The sequence below is a fragment of the Thalassophryne amazonica genome, chromosome 13, assembly GCF_902500255.1.
Source record: "Thalassophryne amazonica chromosome 13, fThaAma1.1, whole genome shotgun sequence".
NCBI lineage: Eukaryota > Metazoa > Chordata > Actinopteri > Batrachoidiformes > Batrachoididae > Thalassophryne > Thalassophryne amazonica.
The window spans coordinates 29,507,689-29,519,768 of NC_047115.1; positions in this window are offsets into that span (position 1 = coordinate 29,507,689).

Consider the following 12,080-nt stretch of genomic DNA (forward strand, 5'->3'; position numbering starts at 1 on the left):
ACCACTGAAAGGTTGAACTCAAGCTTGTATATTTTTTACTCAAACACTTTGGAGCCAGTATGGATTAAACAGGAAAGGTTGTGTGACATGGAGTGGTTCAAATTTGGTCATAGATGACAAAATATCAAGGAAAACACTGAATCATAACGAATCGATTTGCATGAACTTGTAAGGTATCGGTGTCACACTCTGAGTGCACCTTCTAGTTTTGGAAATGAACTTTGTACACTGCATGAAGCAATATATAGAATTACAGAGAAAATAATAAAAATATTCTAAACACAGTTAGGGATGGGTATTGATAAGATTTTATCGATATCGATACCATTATCGATTCCGCTTATCGATCCGATTCCTTATCGATTCCCTTATCGATACCGCTTGTGAATTTTCTGTGTACTAAAAGTAGGCTTTACAGGTTTTCAATGTCAACATTTTATTGAGTCTTAAAGTAAATAAATACGAAATTGGTCACTGGATCCTTAAACTCTGGACATAAATAAACTCTTACATGGTGGATCCTGGATTTCTGAACATAAATAGAAATAAACAAAATCTGTACTTTTTGTCAAAAACATTTCCTTTCAGACATTACTGGCATGAATGTCTTTCCATACATATGAGCTGAGCTCTTGCAGCTCGCTGTGCTGTACGTAAGGTTAGGTATTGAGAACCTGTTTCTTTCGGGTATCATTAAGAAATGATTCGATCCACCGACATCAATAATCTTTTCACTTAATGATTCTCTTATCGGTCCTTCAGAATGGCTGTTGTTTTGGGGGGGTGTTTGACAGGAAATGATTATTTCTCTACATTGATTACAGACCCTGCAGCGGGTCTGTAATCAACTTTTCTGCAGCGCGGCTTTGCTTTGAACCTTGAACCAATCGAAGCAGTGATTCGCAGATCAAAGCAGTGCTTCGATCTGGTGCTTTGTTGATTCATGGTTTTATTTCACTTTATCTTAATTTCCCCGCTAAAACCCTAAAGAGCATATGTCTGTGAGTAATATTTACCTTTTTTATGTTAAACCAACCTGTTGTGGTCTTCTGAAACATTTGAAAGATGTATTTTATAACTTAAAAATGGGATCGATGCTAACACGTTCGCATGTCTCTGGCGTTTTCATTATTAAAGTTAGCATTAAGCTGTTCGCATCTCAGCACGTTTGTGTGTGCATTTGTTTTCTGTATAATAATGGCTCAGCGTTCGTTGTTGTAAAAGAGTCAAATTGTATTTTTTTACATTTATTTTTTATTTCTATATTAATAATAATAGCAACAACAATAATAGTAATAATAAGTCATAATAACTAATAATGCTACAATACAATTTTAGAGACAGAGACAAAAAACAACCCGATGAAACAAAACAACAGAAAAGATAAAACCAACTAACAATGAAAATAAATAAATACATATAGAAATAAGTGTTTCCTGTGAACCCCTAGTGACTCTTACACCTCCATCCCTGTTTTATTTAAGTTTAATGACAGTTTGTTTCGGTCAAACTATATTTTCAATTTGTTAATTTCTTCAGTGACTTCCTCCAGAACTATCTGCCAAGCTAGAAAACTGCTGCATCTTAGTTAGAGCAGAATACTACTGGAGCAAATCTGAATAAGGAAAGTTGTTTTTTTTTTCTCACCTAAATGGATGCTGCACTCACTGCAGTTTATTGTCTGGAATAGTCCCAGATTGCATTTCAGAGCTTCTAGAATTCAAACATTTTCATGTGGGTGGTGTTGGGGGGTAATTTTGGGTTTCAGCTTTGTTTGTTTTTCACCACTTTCATCCCTGAATATGTCAATTGTGAGTCACTTTTGTGCGGATTAAAGTCACTAACTGGGACTCCTGTCTTGTTGGGAGAAAGAAATGAGAATCGTCCTACGTTCTGTTCACACAGCTCCAAACGCTGCACGCTCTCTGTCAAGTCAAGGCCCTGTTTTTAAGTTATATATTTATCAACTATTTCAGAAGACCATAACAGGTCGGTTTAACATAAAAAGGTATATATTACTCACAGACATCTCTTTAGGGTTTTAGCAGTGAAAAATTAAGATAAAGCGAAATAAAACAAAGAACCAACGAACCAGCAGATCGAAGCATTGCTTCATTGGTTCACGCTTCAAAGTGGAGTCTCTCTGCAGAAACGGTTGATTACAGAGCTCCTGCAGGGTCTGTAATCAATGTAGAGAAATGATCATTTTTCCAACAAACACCCTCAATACAACGGCCGTTCTGAAGGACTGATAAGGGAATCATTAAGCAAAATGACTATTGATATCAGTGGATCGAATCATTTCTTAACGATACCTGAAAAGAACCAGTTCTTGATACTCAACCCTACATAGCATGGAAGATGGCTTTTTTTACCCTCCAGATTAGAGTGTTTCTTCTACAGTGATCGACTTCAGGTGTCCAATAATCCAGTGACACACCCACACAGTAGTTTGTGCAAGCTCTGTGTGACCACTGCTTCTCTTTTCACTTCAGTATGGAGTGAAACTAAAAGATTCAATTATACATATGAGGAGGTAAATCAGGCGAGTGATCAGGTCACAGCTGCATGTGTAACACCTCAGCGATCACTAAGCAGGAGTCAGTATCTGACGTGTCACACCACACAGCATTCTTAGTGCAACACTGCCACCAGCTGGCAATAACGGTGTAGTTATACAGACTTTAAAATGCATTTTCATCCAGAAAAATCCATCCATCCCCGCTTACTCCAACTAAGGATCACAGGTGGGCTGGAGCCTATCCCAGCAGTCACATGACGTGAAACGGGTACACCCTGGACAGGACGGCAGCCTGTCACAAGGACACATGCAGACAGACAAACACATTCAGACCTACGGTCAACTGAAAGTTTCCAAGCCGGAACACCTGGAGGGAACCTACACAGACACAGGGAGAACATCTAAACTCCACACAGAAAGGCCCCAGGTGGGAATCGATCCCATGACCTTCATGCTGTGAGTCAACAGCACTAACCACTAACTCCACTGTGCTGCCTGATCCAGGAACATACCCCTCAAAATGTGAAGTTTAGGAGATCAAAGGTTATTTTTAAAGCATATCAAAAATAAGACCGTTTGCAAAATCCCATTAAGATAATTGAGCATCAGCTGATAACTGAGTGAGTGATATAATAAATCAATTAACATGTTAGCGTGAATGATCTGATAGTACAGGCTTGCTGAATTTACTTCTGGAAACCTCAAATGATTGTGACACAACACAAAACCTGTAAGAAATAAAAATAACATAATTAAAAAAAGACATCCTTACCTGTCATGTGACTCATATGCGTACACTTAAATTTGAAACTATTTTTGTTATTTTCCTCAGTTCTATTATTTTTGAACAACAAAATTCTTCAATTTTGAGATATTTGCAATGTTCATGTTATAAATGAGCCTATTTTTGTTTTTTTATAACTCGATTTATCATTTGTCACTTATTGAATATCTTTCTTGTCTCTTTTATCTGTCCAGAAAATCACCTTTTTTTTTTTTTGCAGTCATTTTGTTAATCTTTGATTCCTTTACATTTTTTTAACCATTTAGCTCATGAAAATGATTTTCTATAGCACCACAATATTTTTGTTTCTTAGTATTCATACAAAGGGCTCAGAATCTTATGTCACCAATATGATCGAAATTGGTTGTGCTTGGAAACAATTTAGAATTTTGACCATTATGGGATAAAATACAGCAACAAGACAGGTTAGTGCAGCAGATAACACAAAATTTACAGAGGAATGTTTCAAATGGTGATACAAGTGCCAAATTCAGCACAAATACTCCTTAGAAATATCTGAAACAGCAGACGGGCCATTTGAATTTTCAAAAGGCAGCCAGGTAAAATTACACAGGGGTCAAATTTTAAAAATGCTCCAATCATATTGGAAACTATACCACGTTATTTGCCTGATCGTAAAAATTCCAAAAGGGTATAGTTTGGACTACCTATGACTGAATTCTTTGGAGTTATGGGCTAAAAACATCAAGAATGGTGACAACATCAATTTCAATTTGTACAGTTGCTTCAATTTTGGTAAAAAGTTGGAATGTTCAAATGTTTGTCTCATAATTTGGTATAAGTGTGAATTGTTTTTTCTTCAAAAAATAACTACATAGCTACAAACCACCTTTTAACTATGAGGGCCAATTGAGAAGTTTTGAGCCTGACCCAGGAAAAGAAGGGCGTGGTTTTCTGTCTTTTGCATTCTGACAAACCAACATTTCTTGAGAATGTGTGAAGTTTTGACTCATTGGGTGTAATGTTGAGAAATGTTGGTTCCTCAGAATGCAAAAGATGGAGAACCACAGCCTACTTTTTCTGGATTAAGCTCAAATCTTATCAATCGCCCTTCACAGATAAAGCAATCCTCACATTTCACACACATACAGTGACTGCAGCAATTTATCAGCAGCCTCTTTGAACTTACTGTAACTTCCACCAGAGGTCAGCAAAAACAATTATTTTGTTGAAAGTAATGGGAAATCTGGCAAAAAAAAAAAAAATAGACTCAGGTCTCTTGTGTCACTTGCTCTGAAAAGTGAGATGGTGCACCAACTGCAAGCTTCATCACAAAATCTGTGCATGATTTCATTAATGTCATTAATGTAATACACAAGTCTGTGGTTCATAGGATATGTGTGCCCAAAGCAAAACATCACCACTGCCACAAAGCAACTCTGCTCACATCAAACATCTAAAGAGCCTCAGCATCAATATCTGCTGTCTCTTTGCACCCGGTCTGACATGACGCCAGTGAAATGAGCTGATATGGTGACCCCAGGGCTGCTGAGAGAACATGCACGAAATGTGGGTTAACTGCCTACAACTGCTACAAGACTGGAGTTGGTGCAGCCGGTGCAAGCAGCTGGGGGCCTTCCCACTGGCTATGGTGCAAAGATCTCAACCACAGGGAGCACAGTGGTGCTTGAAGGTGCTGACGGCTCATGCCCAGTGAGCGGTCCCAGGTGGGGACATTAGCCTGCGCTCGCTGATGGTGGGGTTAGAGGTCTGTGTCCTATGTGTTGTGTATGCAGGACTGTATGTTGTATGTATGCAGAATGGTTGGGTGTGTTCTGTCATTGGGTGGCTGGCTTGTGGTAGGTGGGGTTACTTCTCGTCTCCTGGTAGTGCGGGATAGTCATCCTATAAGTGTGCATATCTCCTCCCATGGGGGCAGAGATACACTGTGCCCTGTGGTGTTGCCATGACCTTGGGGCAGCGGAGCCATGTCTTCAGTTTTGGGGCTATGTGACTGACAGTCACTCATAATTTATGTTATCACACACCTGATTACATCTGTTGCACTCTCCACATATAGACTCGTAGTGTTCCCATAAAAATATGCACATGCACTTTCAGTCAATATACCCTTTAATTCATGTAAAACTGCTGACAGCTGCTGCTGTCAGGTTTGCTTACATCAAGGTCTTCAGTGATGCCATCCAGTAGGATCATCAACTGAACACCATCTCCTCAAACGACGTGTCGACCCTTTAAGCTCAGGACTTCTCAGGCATGGTGGGTCCACAGCTGGTCACTGTGTTCTTGCTGGGAGCTTGTACCCATGCTTCAGCATGATGCAGATGTAGGGGTGTGGATGAAACATCAGTTACTGCTATTGTCACTGTCATTGTTTGTCAAATGGCTCTTTTGTGTGTTGCCACCTTAATTCATGTAAGAACAGGGGGAAGCAGATCACAGTATTAAACCTGTACACAGTCCATTATTAATGGCATGAGAAGAAGAAGAAGAAGAAAAAGAAGAAGAAGAAGGGGTGAAATATCTACACATCCACGCTAAACATTACTAGAAATGACTAAAGGTCTAAAATAAGAGGTGAAACTTCTTCAACAACACATATGCCCATGAACCTGAAGACAATTTTGACCTAACCAGTACCACATGACACAATCCAGCCTGAGTGTACTATGGCCAACACAAAAATGTATGGTGGCCATCCCAGTGCAGTAACTAGGTATAGCCAGGTTGGGGACAATATTTGTAAATTCCACAATCATGTAGAAGAGTATGCCACATTATTTGTCTGATCATAGGAATTCCAAAAAGGTATAGTTTGTGGTATATTTAACTGAATGTTGTGGAGTTATGGGGCAAAAACAGCAAAAAAAAAAAAAAAAAGGTACAAAAGAACAATTTAAGTTCAGAAGGGATCAAAAGTTACCAATTTAGGTAAAAAGTGATGCAAATTATTGGTTGTGCTAACACATTTAATAAATAGAATATGTTGTAGTTCTGACTCTGTTGAAGGCTTGGGTTCCAAAGTAACAGTCAAACTCGGGTGACGTCTATTGAATTATATGACATATGACACCCCATAACGTGAAAACTAAGCATAACAAAAGGTGCAAATTATTCATTTTTAAAACCTTACTAGCAAAAGCCAGACATTAAAGAAATTGTCCAAAAAATAAAATAAAAAATCCAACACACATTGTGGAAATAAAGCTTACTAGCATGTTGCCCTTGGGGATCCATGGGCTCTAGATTGGGTAGTGTGACTGCTGGAGTCAGTGGCTGCAAAGAAAACCTGCACCCTCTCGGCCCTTTCTGGAATAGTTTGGAGACCACTGGTTTAGGTTCTTGTTATCATATACACACTATTATTATTATCATCATCATCATCATTAGTATTATCATTATTATTTTATTGTTACTTCTATTTTGTCGTTTGAATTTTAAATGGACCACAATGGAAATAAGTCAGTTTCTTGTGTCATACATGCATTTTCATGGATTTACAATTATATTATGTACTGACATTGAACTTACTAAATAAAATCACACACTCAGGCTTTTAATATAAAGATGATTTACCATCCTCTGCTGGAGTGACGTGTTTGTCCAGAATCTAATTAGCAACATTAGCTAATGTCCCTTAGTTTCTCCAAAAATATTAGTCCGATCAACGTTCTGTTCTTGCAGTGTTCATTCTTGTCCCAAAATACATACGCATACTAAACAGCAAATGTCAGCTGTCCACAGTTTGTTTGTGATTAAAGTTACACACACAAGTTATACATATGCACACATGGAGAGCTTTTTGTCTTTTCCACATTCTGCCACAAGCAGATGCTTTTATTTTTAGACATGCACAAAGAGAGACAGTGGCAGAAGACATAAAACACAATACACTTTCCAACGGTGTCCAAAGTATTCCAGAAAGGTCCAAGAGGGTGCAGGTTTTCTTTGCAGCCACTGACTCCAGCAGGTGATTTCAGTGATGCATCTGCTCAAAGTGGTGTTAATCAGTAAACCAAGTGAACTACAAAAACACAATAAATCAATAACACTAACAACACTGTTAAACTAACATGAACATCAATAACAACATTTAAAACCCCGAACTCCCATGGTGCATTGCAGCACAATGTCCACTGTTTACTGGTTAGCTAAAATTGCTAATTTCTCAAAAAGTATTTGTCCTGTCAACTTTCCATTTCCACAGTGTTCATCTTTGACCCAAAATACATAAGCATTCCAAACGGCAAATGTCAGCTCTCCTTGGTTTCTCTGTGATCAAAGCCATTCACACACACACACACACACACACACACACACACACACACACACACACACACACACACACACACACACACACACACACACACACACACACACACACACACACACACACACACAGAGAGAGAGAGAGAGAGAGAGAGAAGACACTTGGCTATTGTAATATAGATAAACAGTGATGCTGGTGACGCATTACTAAAGGTCCCTTCACAGACAGTACAACTAAATACAACTCAGAGTGAATCACGGTGGAACAACTCATATGAGCAAACCACGAAAACATCGAGCCGATGGGCAGGCATGCACGATGCTGCTGCGACGGTTTCGTGCATACGGGAACAGAGTGCGAGCAGCTCTACAATGTATAACCACATTGTGCAGCTGCTGTGAAAATAATAAAAAAGTACATGCCACCCACGGGATTCGAACCTGCACTATCCAAAAGCTCTGATTGCCAGCCAAAAACTTTGCCACTAAGCTACCATCACTGTCGTCTAAAAGGTGTAGAAAAATGTCTGATATCCAGAAGGACATTGACGTATTTAAGAAAAAAATAAAACCACACGCCATATAAAAACACTGCATTTTATTGAATCCCTCTTATCAAGCGGGTAATACAAGTTTGATCTGTCTGTTGCTCTGTAGATGACCCATGGTCACAGACGTACAGTCATGAAATGACATGAATGAAAAGCAGGGTGCTCTTATCATGTCCACATCTGCTGGTTGTGTATCCAGTCAGCCCCGGCCCAACACACGTCTTGTGGATGGTGCGCCGCAGGACAGGCACCATGTCATGTGGAACAGAGCTCACGTGGATGATGTGACAGTCAGATCGCCCGCTGTGTGTTATGATCTAATGGTCCAGATCACCTGGGGTAGCCTGACAATGTGCGTGCCATGCGCACGCTCACTACAGCCCATTGCAACAGCGATATATGTTTTTATGCATGTCCACAGGAGGACAGCAAGCAGACACATGCACGTCACAGTGGACAGTTGTTCGTTCATGTCCGTTCAAACACGGCACATGTTCTCCAGCCATGACGTCCAGAACTACAGATCTCCACAGCCGCTCCTGTTGGCCGACACATCCCGTCAGTTTAGCGAACACACCAACATGTCACTGTGTCTGTTTGCAAAGCCACACTCGTGGGGCAATTAGACAAATTTCACTGCCAGCTTGACAGTGATTGTCTGCTGACTGTTGTCGTGTTAACAGTGTGAATGGTCACACATTTTCTAAGTGCCAAGTGAGCGGTGTTAGATGTTTGTGCGTGTCAGCTGGAATTTGGCAAACACCTGCTGCAAGAGGGTTTGATGGGCTCTCACAGCGCACACTGTTTTTCAGCCACTGATGTGTGCAAATAGCTGTAGCAACAGCTGTACAAGGTGTCAGAGGCAGCTATAATTTTACATGTATTGCATACGATTCCTGCTTCCCTTAGGACCCCTTCACACTGCGAATTTGGTCAAATTGCGCATGAAGCAGGAATGGTATGCAAGCTGCCTCCAGCAGAAATGAGGCGATATTTGGTGAATTGCTACTGATGCACCAAAATGACGTAGGTGCAGCTGCAGTACATCATTCAAAGATGTGCTGCTGTGGCGCTCTGATCGGACCCCCGTCTTTTATTACAAAATAATGCTGAATTTATGTGGAAATGATTGTTGTACAAAAGCTTCAGATATCTGTCGCTGAAATGCAATTTTAAGCAGAAACAAGATGATAATCTGTGAATCGCTGCTGACAAATGATGCATGCACAGTGAAGGCAGGGCAGACTGATTTTTAGGGGGACCGTTCGGTCGGTGACACTGGCTCGTGAGCAGGGGCAGGTCGGGGTTCGGTGACTGCCCACTTCACCCACTTTCAGTGAGCTACGAGCACAGAGCCGTATCCACTGTGCAGCAGCTCTGAGTTGAAAAACAGTTGTCTCTCAAAGCACGGCGATGCTCAGAGCTATGGTTTTACAAAGATATTTTTGCATTTTTTTCCCTTTAAAACTCTGTGCAGCTGTGAGTGTCCTCGTTAAAAACAGCTGATCCGCGACAGGTTACAAATACTGACCTTGTTTCCACCCAAATGCACCTAAGTCTCTTTCTGAGGACGATATGACATAAAAACACTGATAAAACTTACTGTCAATCTGGTCGTGTTTTCTGCATAAATAAATGTTATCCATTCTTCTGCTCAAACAGCAAGTCAGGGGCAAATCCATATGAGAAGGGGGTGTGGGCCGGGGGCGTGCGTGGCTCCCCAGAACAGCCCTAGAATAAATCTCACTTTTGAAGACATTTTTCATATTATTACTACTACTAATACTACTTATAATAATAATAATAATAATAATAATAATAATAATAATTTCAACAACTAAAATGTTTAGAAAGAATTTAAGTGTTATAAAATGTTAGAAAGAATTTGATACTTACATTTATAAACAATGTAGGTTAGAAACTGTAAGTTTTACTGTTACAGTGCTGTCAACATTTAAGTACTCATATGAGGTCAAGGCAGATGTCTATTTTATTTTTATAAAACAAGTATTTATGTTCATTGAAGTCAAGAAAATGTGACTATAAAGTGAGTATTGGCAAAATGGGTTATCATTTTGTCGGCAACTGCTGAAAGTAACTAATAAGGTAACTACAACGCCTGGCAAAAATTATGGAATCACCAGCCTCGGAGGATGTTCATTCAGTTGTTTAATTTTGTAGACAAAAAGCAGATCACAGACATGACACAAAACTAAAGTCATTTCAAATGGCAACTTTCTGGCTTTAAGAAACACTATAAGAAATCAGGAAAAATAATTGTGGCAGTCAGTAACGGTTACTTTTTTAGACCAAGCACAGGGAAAAAATATGGACTCACTCAATTCTGAGGAATAAATTATGGAATCACCCTGTAAATTTTCATCCCCAAAACTAACACCTGCATCAAATCAGATCTGCTCGTTAGTCTGCATCTAAAAAGGAGTGATCACACCTTGGAGAGCTGTTGCACCAAGTGGACTGACATGAGTCATGGCTCCAACACGAGAGATGTCAATTGAAACAAAGGAGAGGATTATCAAACTCTTAAAAGAGGGTAAATCATCACGCAATGTTGCAAAAGATGTTGGTTGTTCACAGTCAGCTGTGTCTAAACTCTGGACCAAATACAAACAACATGGGAAGGTTGTTAAAGGCAAACATACTGGTAGACCAAGGAAGACATCAAAGCGTCAAGACAGAAAACTTAAAGCAATATGTCTCAAAAATCGAAAAATGTACAACAATACAAATGAGGAACGAATGGGAGGAAACTGGAGTCAACGTCTGTGACCGAACTGTAAGAAACCGCCTAAAGGAAATGGGATTTACATACAGAAAAGCTAAATCAAAGCCATCATTAACACCTAAACAGAAAAAAAACAAGGTTACAATGGGCTAAGGAAAAGCAATCATGGACTGTGGATGACTGGATGAAAGTCATATTCAGTGATGAATCTCGAATCTGCATTGGGCAAGGTGATGATGCTGGAACTTTTGTTTGGTGCTGTTCCAATGAGATTTATAAAGATGACTGCCTGAGAGAACATGCAAATTTCCACAGTCATTGATGATATGGGGCTGCATGTCAGGTAAAGGCACTGGGGAGATGGCTGTCATTACATCATCAATAAATGCACAAGTTTACGTTGATATTTTGGACACTTTTCTTATCCCATCAATTGAAAGGATGTCATCAATTGAAAGGATGTTTGGGGATGATGAAATCATTTTTCAAGATGATAATGCATCTTGCCATAGAGCAAAAACTGTGAAAACATTCTTTGCAAAAAGACACATAGGGTCAATGTCATGGCCTGCAAATAGTCCGGATCTTAATCCAATTGAAAATTTTTGGTGGAAGTTGAAGAAAATGGTCCATGACAAGGCTCCAACCTGCAAAGCTGATCTGGCAACAGCAATCATAGAAAGTTGGAGCCAGATTGATGAAGAGTACTGTTTGTCACTCATTAAGTCCATGCCTCAGAGACTGCAAGCTGTTATAAAAGCCAGAGGTGGTGCAACAAAATACTAGTGATGTGTTGGAGCGTTCTTTTGTTTTTCATGATTCCATAATTTATTCCTCAGAATTGAATGATTCCATATTTTTTTCCCTCTGCTTGGTCTAAAAAAGTAACTGTTACTGACTGCCACAATTATTTTTCTTGATTTCTTATAGTGTTTCTTAAAGCCAGAAAGTTGCCATTTGAAATGACTTTAGTTTTGTGTCATGTCTGTGATCTGCTTTTTTTCTACAAAATTAAACAACTGAATGAACATCCTCCGAGGCCGGTGATTCCATCATTTTTGCCAGGGGTTGTAATAATCTTACTTAATTACTTTTAAAATTGAGTAATCACTAATTGGATTGCTTTTGCAACACTGTAGATAAATAGCAATTTATAAATCTCTGAGAAATGACCTGTATCTCTGCCTGTTGCTTTGAACAGGAAGGAGCTGCTTGTAAGCCACACCT